The sequence below is a fragment of the Haemaphysalis longicornis genome, unplaced genomic scaffold, assembly GCF_048455015.1.
Source record: "Haemaphysalis longicornis isolate Haplotype H1 unplaced genomic scaffold, Haemaphysalis longicornis Haplotype H1 scaffold_9, whole genome shotgun sequence".
In the NCBI taxonomy this organism is placed as follows: Eukaryota; Metazoa; Arthropoda; class Arachnida; order Ixodida; family Ixodidae; genus Haemaphysalis; species Haemaphysalis longicornis.
The window spans coordinates 156,023,106-156,034,264 of record NW_027526460.1 but is presented as its reverse complement, the minus strand read 5'-3'; positions in this window follow the sequence as shown (position 1 = coordinate 156,034,264).

Genomic DNA, 11,159 nt, shown 5'->3' with positions numbered 1-11,159 from the left:
CCAGTGCGGAAAGCATGATTTGCAATTTTCCCCCCGAGTTACTTAGCAAGGCAACGTCATCAGCAAATCTGAGGTTACTGAGGTATTCTCCATTAACCTTTACTCCCACCTGTTCCCAATCCAACGTTCTGAATACTTCTTGTAAACATGCTGTGAATAACATTGGAGAGATTGTGTCTCCTTGTCTGACACCCTTCCTTATAGGTATTTTACTGCTCTACTTATGGAGGATGATGGTAGCTGTGGACCCATTGTAGATATCCTCTAGTATTCTTACATAATGCTCATCTGCCCCCTGGTTCCGTAATGCCTGAATGACTGCTAGGGTTTCGACCGAGTCAAATGCTTTCTCATAATCTATGAAGGCTATATATAGGGGTTCAGTATACTAACCGCACTTCTCTATCACCTGATTGATCGTGTGAATATGGTCCAATGTTGAATAACGTTTACGGAACCCTGCTTGTTCTTTAGGTTGCAGCGATGCAGAGATGCAGAGGATGCAGCGATGGCATAGAGGTGGTGCATCCGCCTCGCGTACAGAAGGACCGTGGCTCGAATCTCGGTGCCGGACAATTCCCACCGGGTTAAAAAAAATTCGCGTATTGATGGAATTGCACAAAGTGGCTTGGGGTGCGGCCTGACCCCGGCGACCATCGCCGGCAATGCACTCCCTCACCAGAGCAGGACTGGCCACCCCGGTGTAGTAACGGCCACAACCTCCCATGAATACGCCAATTAACCCTCGGCCCTCAGTCCCCAGCGGCTGCGAAGCAACTGACCACGGCGGCGGTCAGACCTGTGACGCAGCAGAGGGTGCTAAGAATCCCTGGATCCGAACAGGCCGCCAATGGAACCTGAACCTGGCAACGTTTAACGCGCGAACCTTATCTAGCGAAGCTAGTCTAGAGGTGTTGTTCGAGGAATTAGAGGGCATTAAATGGGATGTAATAGGGCTTAGCGAGGCTGGGAGGGCAGGCGAGGCATTTACGGTGCTGAAAAATGGACACGTCCTATGTTACCAGGGCCTATAGAGGACAGAAGAGAACTGGGAGTGGGACTTCTAGTCAATAAAAGCATAGCTGGCAACATAGAAGAACACTATAGCATTAACGAAAGCGCAGCAGGTCTTGTAATTAGGCTCAATAAGAGGTACAAGCTCAAGGTGGTGGCTCCCTATAACCTTTGTTATAAACGTGGCGAAGAAATTTTTTTGTAGTAAATAAACTTTATGTAAAGAGGAATACTTAGCGGTACCCCAAACAAGTTGACAATAATTTAAATTAGAATAAAAAGAGAATTGTACAGAAGCAATTTCACAGATTTGGGGAGAATGTACCTTAAACGACCAATAACACCAGTGATTCGAGCCAACTTATTGATAACATGATCAACATGATTATCCCACGACATGTTTGCGGAAAACACGACACCTAGGCATTTGAAGCTATCCAAAAACTGTAAATTTCGAGAATTTAGTCTAATGGTAGAATGAAAGGAAACCGGTTTGTTTTTAGGGCGAAATATAACTGCTTTTGTTTTAGTTTCGTTTATTCGCATGTAGTTTGCATTAGACCATTTGTGCAGCGCCTCCATCATGAGATTGCATGTACACATAAGTTCATCAACATTATCACCATAAAAAAACATACTAGTGTCGTCTGCATGCATAAATAACAAATCTCATTGAAATAAAGATTAAACAGCAGAGGCCCCATTATACTGCCCTGCGGGACAACAGAGACCACAGGGCTAACACTGGAGTAAGCGTCATTTATGTGGAGAACCTGTATTCTATTAGACAGATATGACGTCATCAACGTTATTATTATCGTTATCTATGTTGAAAAAGGTCATCTGGCTGTTTCGGGAAAGCGAATGAGTGATTTTTTGATTGCTTGTTCGCTACAGTGCATTATAGCCATCCTAGCATATGTATTCATCGTACCATGCGCCAGAAGTCAACAAGGTTCGAAAGAAAAGTCAAAGAAGAAATGGACCTTGTCGGTCACCGGTTCTCGTCTCGCTTTACATAAAATAGGATCATTCTTTGTATTTCTCAAATGATTTATTGCAAACTTCGTATCTGCATACTATGCCCACATTTGTTATTAATGCTAATGATGCGTTAAAAATTCATCCCGGCCATCCCTGTTGTCTCCTCGTCGCATTTCACTGCCGTTTGGGACGCCAGTGCTGATGCTCATCCTCAGCAAGTTGCCAAGCAATAATTATGAGGGTTTGGCGGTCATCCACATGGATGCAGTTTCCATCCAAATTATTTATTTTGCAGTGCGCAGCCAGAAGTGGCGAAGACCGGAGATGCCGAGAGGAACGCGTTCTGCTTCCCGCTAGCAGACGACGCTCGCTTTCCTAGTACAACTCGCAACCGCAGCGCCGCGGTGGCGAGAGTCGCGGCCGGCCGCCTTCTCTCCACGGTCGCGGCGGGAAGATACGGAACTGAAACTAAAGCGTGGCAAACTGTTCGCATGGCGACGCAGTGAAACATCCCCCTCGCGAGGGGCACGATCAAATGCAGAGAATTTCCGGGGGCGCACGACGTTAAGTAGTTTGCGTTACGTTAATGTTGTTGCACTTGTGGCAACTGCTGACGAGAGAGCGCTCGTCAGCAGTAAAATTGGCAGCCTCGGCACAGGTTGAGTCCGAGAGAGATGAGAGAGTGTCCTTGAAACGTGCCTGGGCGCGCTATCGAATGTTGATCGCGCCGATAGCGAAACGTCTGAGCCGGGCATCTCGAGGCAAGCGATGCGGACAACTACGGACGCCAAGAACGGGTGACATCGTGAGTTAAAGAAATGCTCTGCATTTAAAAGCGGCTCTAATCCACGCTGTGAAGGTGGTTGGAAAGCAAAGCTTTAAACGACACCCACAACAATTGACCATGCGACGTCACTTGGACTCACACACGTGGCTCCACAAAGAGTGAAAAAAGATTCTGCCAGCCGTTACCCAAAATTCGCGGGTGGAGTCAGAAAGCCGCAGCGTCGGCCACGGCAGGGCTAGAGCAGCGGATGCCGCCCCTGCAGTTCGGCCGTGAGTCGGCAGAAAGAAAACGGCGAGGAGCGCTTTTCGAAGGGTGAGACAGCGGAACCCGGTTATCCTAATGTGCTAGCTCGGGGCTGCGGCAGGAAATAGAACGCGACGGCGCAAGCTCAGGAGCGCAACGCCTCACACTGAGCATTCGAGGCGGGTATAGTTTTTGATTGAACACGACCAGAATGGTTTGGTGTGAATATAAAAGAGCATCCCTAAAATCTACTGCACGTGGTTCACCTCGCGTTTTAAGAATACCTGCTAAGGATTAATCTAATTGTAAGGGTGCAAATTTTAAGAGCGCCTCGAACCACACCGCCAGCTTCTGGAATACAAACGAAAACAGAAAGCACATGCATACATGCAGCACGCACGCACACTGGATATCATCTGGGGTTGCCTCCTGGACTCCGCACCTAAGCATTCACACATCGGTGGCGCCCCTTCGTGACAAGGAAACCAGTAAGGAAAGCAGAAAGCAGAAAGGAAAGAAGCTGCTTGAACAGCCACATTGCAGCAAAAGAATAGTGCTGGGGAAGACAAGGACGGACACAGGGGGTCATATACGGGGCCCTATGCCCGGAGGTGCTCGGGGCGCTAGTGCCCCGTGTGTGTCCCCCGACATTGCACCCCATGTGTGACCCCCTGTTGTCGTCCTTGTCTTCCTCAGCACTATTCGTTCATTGCAATGTCGTGCCAACAAGCCCCTACTGGCGATCTCTTCAACAGCAACTTTTGCGGCAGTGCCACCCCGATGCGGTGACATACGGTAACCCCGTGCCGCTTTTTTCCCTCGGGCACATTTTGGGAGGACTCGGCTCGGCGCCCCCTCCCAAGTGCCGCCCGGGGCACTTGTACCCCCTTGCCCCCCCTTAGTTACGCCACTGTTTCCAGCTGAAGTTAAGTTCGTGTAAAGCATTGAGTAGCCTCGGAAGCCTGTTTCCTAGCATATGTCTCCCGTATGTTGTTCTACAAGTTTTAACGTTCCAAATATCGCAGTTTCGGGTTTCATACGGCTGAGAGCTCCTTTTAAGGTTGACAAGTTAAGTCAAGAATACATGTTTCCACTTTATTTCTTGTTTATAGACTTTCGTTAGTGTAAAGTTGTGAATCTAAATTTATTACATTCTTCTTTTCAAACAACCGGTAAGTCTGATAATTCGAAGGCACGTCCTCTACAGCACATAGAAACCGTTTTTGTAAAGAAAACAATTTTTGTATGTTTCCTTGACTAATAGATGCCCTAACTAGATGGCAATAGTTAATTCTTAAAGAAAATAAAGAGTTGTAAATTAATATCATTATATCTCTCGGAAGGATTAGGCGATTCCGGTAAACTAGCCCACTATTTCAGATACCTTACTTGATATTGTGTCGATGTGCTCGTTCCAAGATAGGTTTTCCTGGAAGACTATTCCAAGTGTTTTAATGTTGGGTACAATATCAACCGGGGTCGAATTCAGCAGTGTTTGTTGCGTTAATGTTACGTTCTTATTTTTACTTCTGAATATTACAGATTTGGTTTTGCTGGTGTTTATTTTAAGGTGGTATTTTTTATGCCCAGCTATTTAGATTTTCTAATACAAAATATGCGTCGCCAACTAATTCGTCCGCTTAATTTCCTCGTAAAAATATGCTGGTGTCATCAGCATAAATATTTCAGCTGACAACGTCATTAATATAGATATTAAAACGAAATGGTCCCAAGATGCTCCCCTGTGGTACACAAGAAGATAAAAGCAGTAGATCGGAAGAACAGTCGTCGATATGAACTATTTGTTCGCGGTGTTCCAGAAAAGAGATAATTAGGTGTACGGCATTCCCTCGAAAACCATAGCGGTCAAGCTTTTAATTAGAATTTGGTGATTTATGTGACCGAAAGCCTTAGAGTAATCAATAAATAGCCCAAGAACCAACTCTCCTTCTTCAAGCGCTGCCAAAATTGACTCTATTTGTTTTAGCAATGCGAACTCCGTACTAAGTCCTTTGCGGAAGCCAAACTGTGAACAGTTTAAGAGACTGTGGTTTTCTTCAAAATCGGCAAGACGATGTAAACTAACTTTTTCTAGCACTTTTGACATGACCGGAAGTATAGACACGGGACGGTAATTTGCCATGTCGTTTTTGTTTCCTTTTTGTGTAAGGCTGTTACACGGGTTACTTGCATTTTACGAGGGAAAACAGGCTGGCACAAAAACAGGTTAAAAATGTGGCTAAGTATAGCTAAGAGCGAATCGGAGGTGTACTTTATGGGTTTAATTTGGAAGCCAGTTATGTCTTTAGCCGTACTGGGTTATAATTTATTAATTACATTGAATCAGCATCATTACTGGTTTCAGGAAAATAGAGCTGCTGTTATGCGCAATATTTTCACTGTCATTCTGCACAATAGCAGGATGTGAAACCCCTACAAAGTATTGATTAAACGCGTCTGCCGGAGACTTCCCTGTCAGCTGTATGATGATGATGATGGTTGGATTTTTTGCGCAAGGCCAGCTAGGGCAAAGAGCGCCAAACAGAAGTACACAAGAGAAAACAGTGGCTACTAAAATGTGTAAGCCAGAATAACAGCAAAATCAAACAAAACCAATGGAGAGCGCTGGTGTAAAGGGCCAGTGTTGAGTACGCATGATAGGATATGAGGTTTAGAAAGTTAATATCAGACAAAGATTTAAAAACTCGTTGCACAGAAACCATGGCATTGTCACCCAAATACAAGGAAGGGTGTAGCGGAATGTGTTGTCTGTATAGTTCCTTGAAGTGTCTATGTCTTGTTGCGTGGAGTGCCTTGCATGTGATTAAGATGTGGACTACGGATAGGCCCTCCGCACACCTGGTAGAGATGGGTCTTGGAGAGCCAGTGAGCAAGTGTGTGTTACATGTGTATGGCCTATCCGCAACCTAGCTAAGGTAACTTAAATGTGTCTGTTGTGTGAGTCAGTAGTGTATGGTCCCAAGTGGGGTTTTATTACGTGTACCTTGTTATCTGTCTGTTCACTCCAGTGTGTTTGCCATGCGTTGCGAAGTTGATGTATAATGTGTGCCTTCATGTCTGTGTACGGCACTCTTGCTATGTCCACTGTATTCAAGAGTGTAGCAGCAGTGGCCATTTCGCTATTCCAAAGTAGTAGCAGTGGCTATTCCACAGTGGCCAGGAACCCAAGATATTGTTATTTCAGGACTTGAGGCGTATGCCGACATAAGGGCCTTAAAAACAAGATTGATTACATAATTTTTTTAGCGTTTTCTGGACAAAAGTGCACGTACAACACTAAGAGAATCTGTAAACACTATGAACTTTGAAATTTGATGTTGAACGATGTGATGTAAAACAAGTAAAATCCTGTGTGCTTCAGTCGTAAAAATGCTGTTGTGGTAGTTCATTTTAAGTGCGAATGCACTTCTTAAGCGAGCCTGAAGCGTCCGCCGCCGTCCGCATAGCAACAGCTGCGGGTGCGCGCGCTCCTCGTCTTCCTTGGCAACGGGGGGAGATGGGCGCGCGCTGCCTGGCCGCTGACATGGCACATACCCACGCGGGGGATTGGCCAGGAATCGGGCGTGAGAAGGGGTAATGCACCCGCTTAAAGGAGTACTGACACGAAATTTCAAAACTGAGATCCGCTCTGGCAATCAAGTACAACGACAACACAAATAGGTGTCTGTGAATAAATGCATCTTTCTTTCTTTGTAGTTGTGTGTGTGTGTGTGATCTCTCTTTCGCGAACATTACCGAACCGCGCAAATTCAACTCGTGCATTCGCACTTTCACATTCTTCCCCTCGGGGAAATGCGGGGAATTTTTTTATACACATTGTAGTTCGGCCCATGTGCAGCACAAGACACAGCCGTAGCTTGTGGTGTTATCTGTTATCTCTGTTGTGGCTGCGCGCCGGGGTACGCGGGCCGAAATGGCGTCACTGGCTGAATTGTATAAAACGCGACTGTGAAATAAACACGAGGCTTTTTCTTGGTTGTGGCTACATCGGAGTGGCGTCAGTCTTTTGCTCGCATCATCACTCCGCAAGGAGCAGACACGACATGGTGTCAGAAGTGGGATGAGCCTCCTCTCCCTCGATGGCACTGCGGCATTCACCCTGCACTCGGTCATACGATAACGGACCCGAAAGCGGCAGCCAGCCCACCAGCGGCTGCCCTGCCACCGCGTGCGCCGTTCAACTTGGACAGGACTTCCGAGTGGCCAGAATGGATTATGTCCTTCGATGACTACCGCCCGGCATCGGGGCTCAACGACAGAATGGAGAAAGCCCAGGTGAGGACGCTGTTGTACACCATGGGCAGGCAGACCAGGAAAATTTTTCAGACGTTCGGCCTGACGGAGGAAGAGTCCCAAAGCTACGCGGTGGTGAAGACAAAGTTTGGCGCTCATTTCGTGGCCGCCAAGAACAGTCTACGAAAGCCCAAATTTTCATCGCCGGAAGCAAGAGCCCGGCGAAAGCGTGGACAAGTTTGTGATATCCCTGCATGAACTAGCCGACCGCTGCGAATATGCAGAATTCCGCGAGCGCATGATAAGGGACAGATTTGTCGTAGGCCTCCGAGACGCACAGCTGTCAGAAGCTCTCCAGATGGATGCCACTCTTACGCTCGCGAACGCTCTAGCGAAGGCCAGACTCAAAGAAACAGTTCACCGACAGCGGCTGGAACTTCGGGCCGACAGCAACGAGGCAACGACAGGCGAACTGGGCACCATTCAAGGGACAACCGAGTGAACCATCCATCAACCGGGAGGGGCGCACCACCGAACAGCAACGACAGTCGCTGCAGCCATGGACACGGGAAATCGCCAACTACCAGAGTGCCGGTTCTGTGGACGTGAGAATCATGCCAGAACCCGGTGCTCCGCACGTTTATCACGGTGCCGCCTTTGCGGAACCAAAGGACACTTCGCCGTGGTCTGCCAGAAGTCCAAGAAAAACAACCAGGTGGGCGTGTCTGTGCTAGAAGGCGAAGAACAAAATTTTTTTCTCGGGACACTCGGCAGCTGTAATGCCAGATACGCGGACGTGTGTATTAACAATTTACGAGTATGTGCAAAAATTGATTCGGCGCCGAGGTCACTGTCGTTCCGCCCGATTTCGCCGGTGTTCCGCCTCGCATAGACAAATCACAAGCTGTGTTGAGAAGCGCGGCCGATGAGCGCCTTGATGTTAAAGGTTCCTTTCTTCCTGATATAGTTTGGAAAGGCTAAACCGCGCGACAAACAGTGTACGTTGTAGAGGCACTGCAGTGTGTTTTGCTAGGACTCCCAGCCATTGAAGCCCTATGTGTGATGAAATTTGTTGATGCTGTTGATGATAAACAGTACGACTACTTGTATCCGCAGCTCTTTCGTGGCTTTCGCTTTCACACCATTCGCATGAAGAAGGGTGCGGTTCCCTTCTCAATTTTTACACCTCGACGAATACCCATTCTGTTAAAGGACCCTATCAAACTAGAGTTGGACAAAATGGTCGAAAGTGAGGTCATTCGGAAGGTAGACGGTCCGACTAAATGGTGTGCAGGAATAGTGCCGGTAGTAAAACCATCAGGGGAAGTGCAAATATGCGTAGACCTAACCCAGCTGAACAAGAGCGTCCTACATGAACAGTTTGTGTTGCCAACCGTAGACGACGCCCTTGTGCAATTGGCGGGGGTCATATACTTTCAAAATTGGATGCCAATTCCGGGTTCCACCGGGTTAAGTTGGCAAAAGAAAGCCAGCCTGGCTGACAACTTTTATCACTCCGTTCGGTAGATACTGCGTCCAGTGACTGCCGTTCGGTATCAGCTCGGCCCCGGAATACTTTCAAAAGCAAATGGCTAAAATCTTGTAGGGCTTCCCAGGGGTGGTGAACCTAATGGATGACTTTTGGTTTACGGAGCAACAAAACAGGAACAAGACGAACGGCTGCACGCAGTACTCGAAAGGCTCGTTAAAGCTGGCGTGAGACCTAATCGGGCAAAGTGTTCTTTTTGTGTCACTCGGGTAGCGTCTTTAGGCTACTTGGTCGATTATTCAGGAATCAGGCCAGATCCCAAAAAGTTCACGCCATGAACAAGATGGCTACGCCAAAAAGTGTTGCGGATGTACGCAGGTTTTGGGGCGTGATAAACTATCTGGCAAGGTTTGTGAGCAATCTTGCGGACGTATCAGCACCGCTCCACAGTCTGCTCTTGAAAGACCGAGAGTGGCATTGGGGCCCGCCTCAGCAAAGAGCATTAGAGGTTCTAAAAGCATTGATCACCTTGGCGCAATGCGTCGCAAAATTCGACTCCAAGCTGCGCACCATTGTTCAGCCGACGCATCGTCGGTCGGTCTCGGTTGTGTGCTGCTGCAAGTGCAGCCGGACGGCGAAAGGCGGCCCGTTGCGTATCACTCTCGGTCATTTGCACCAACGGACCAAAGGTACGCGCTAATAGAAAAGGAAGCGCTTGCGCTGACGTGGGCGGTAGAAAGGCTGGAGTGTTGTTTTTGATAGGCTGGAATTTCAATTTGAGACAGACCACAAACCGCTTGTATCGCTTCTGGGGCAGTCACCGATTCATGTGCTGGCCCCTAGAACACAAAGGTTCCGATTAAGGCCCATGCGATTTTGGTTTTCGGTATCTTATGTCACAGGAAAGCAGATTAATACCGCCGACACTCTTTCCCGGGCACCGTGCAGGGAAGCCGGGCACCGTGCAGGGAAGTGTCGAGCTGTATCGGCGAACTCAGATTTTCAGCACACTGGAACGAAATGAAGTTGGCGCAAGAAAAAGGCGAGACTTGCCAACAAATTCTCTGGTATTGTAGGGCAGGCTGGCCCCGTTGCGCGAAAGTAAGCAGTTGGCTGAGTCCTTACTGGTTGCAAAGAGCAAACCTCACTATATGTGACGGTGTGCTTCTGCATGGGTCTTGTTTGGTGGTGCCTCAGAGTCTAAGGAGCAAAATGCTCCGTTCATTGCATGAGGGACACCAGGGCATTGGGGAATGTCGCGCAAAGGCCCGGGAATGTGTGTGGTGGCCAGGTCTTAGCGCCGAGCTGGGAGCTTTGGTTAATAGCTGTCGGGAATGCGCGATGCTGCGCGTTCAAAAAGCCGAATCGATGATGCCATCAAAGTATCCCAGCCTGCCTCGGCTAGAGCTAGGAGCTGATCTTTTCCACTTGACCGGAAGAGACTACCTGGTGGTCGTAGGCTATTTTTCTCGTTATACGGAGCTCGCCCTATTATCTTCCACAAGCTCCTCAGCGGTCATTGTACAAATGAAGAGCGTATTTGCCAGACACGGAATTCCAGAAATTGTTGTGACAGACAACGGTCCTCAGTTCGTGTCTACAGAATTTGCTGCGTTCGCGGCCAGGTACGGCTTCCATCACGTCACATCCAACCCCCGGTACCCGCAATCAAACGGGGCAGCCGAGCTTACGGTGCAGACTGTAAAACGGCTCTTGGAAAAATTGGTTGGCCCCTACATAGCCATCCTTGCGCATAGAGACTCCCCTGGCCCGTTGGGCACAAGTCCAGCCCAGATACTGATGGGCAGACGCTTACGCTCTACGCTGCCGGTGCATCCGAAAAAACTTGTACCATCAAAGGCTCTGGGTTTCAGGAGCCTTCAACACAGAGAAGAGGCAGTTTGGAACAAGCAAAGGCTCGACTACGACCGTCACCATGCGGCTACTCCCTTGCCGCCCCTCGCACCAGGAAACCGGGTGTGGATGAAGGACTACAAAAAGCCAGCAGCCCTGAGTTCAACCCTGAGGCATCGGGTGCGGACCGATGACGGAGCGGAGCTGGAGAGAAACAGGCAGACATTGATTAGGAACAGTGAGCGAACCAGCGGTCATGACCCGTCTTACGACTTTCTTGCCAGTCCCAACGCTACGGGGCAATCCGAGGAAGGCAACGCCTCGTCAGAGCCTTCTACGTTGAATCTAACGCCGGCCACTCCGCTGAATCCAGTCAAACCCGTTTATAGCGAATTGCAATATGCACCGCGATTAGTTCGATATATACATTAGTTCGATATAGACTAACCCGCCTATAACGAACTTATCGTTACAAGTTCGCAATCCGCGGGAGCCCCCCTTCCTCTCAACTCCACCATCCCCACATGCGAAAAC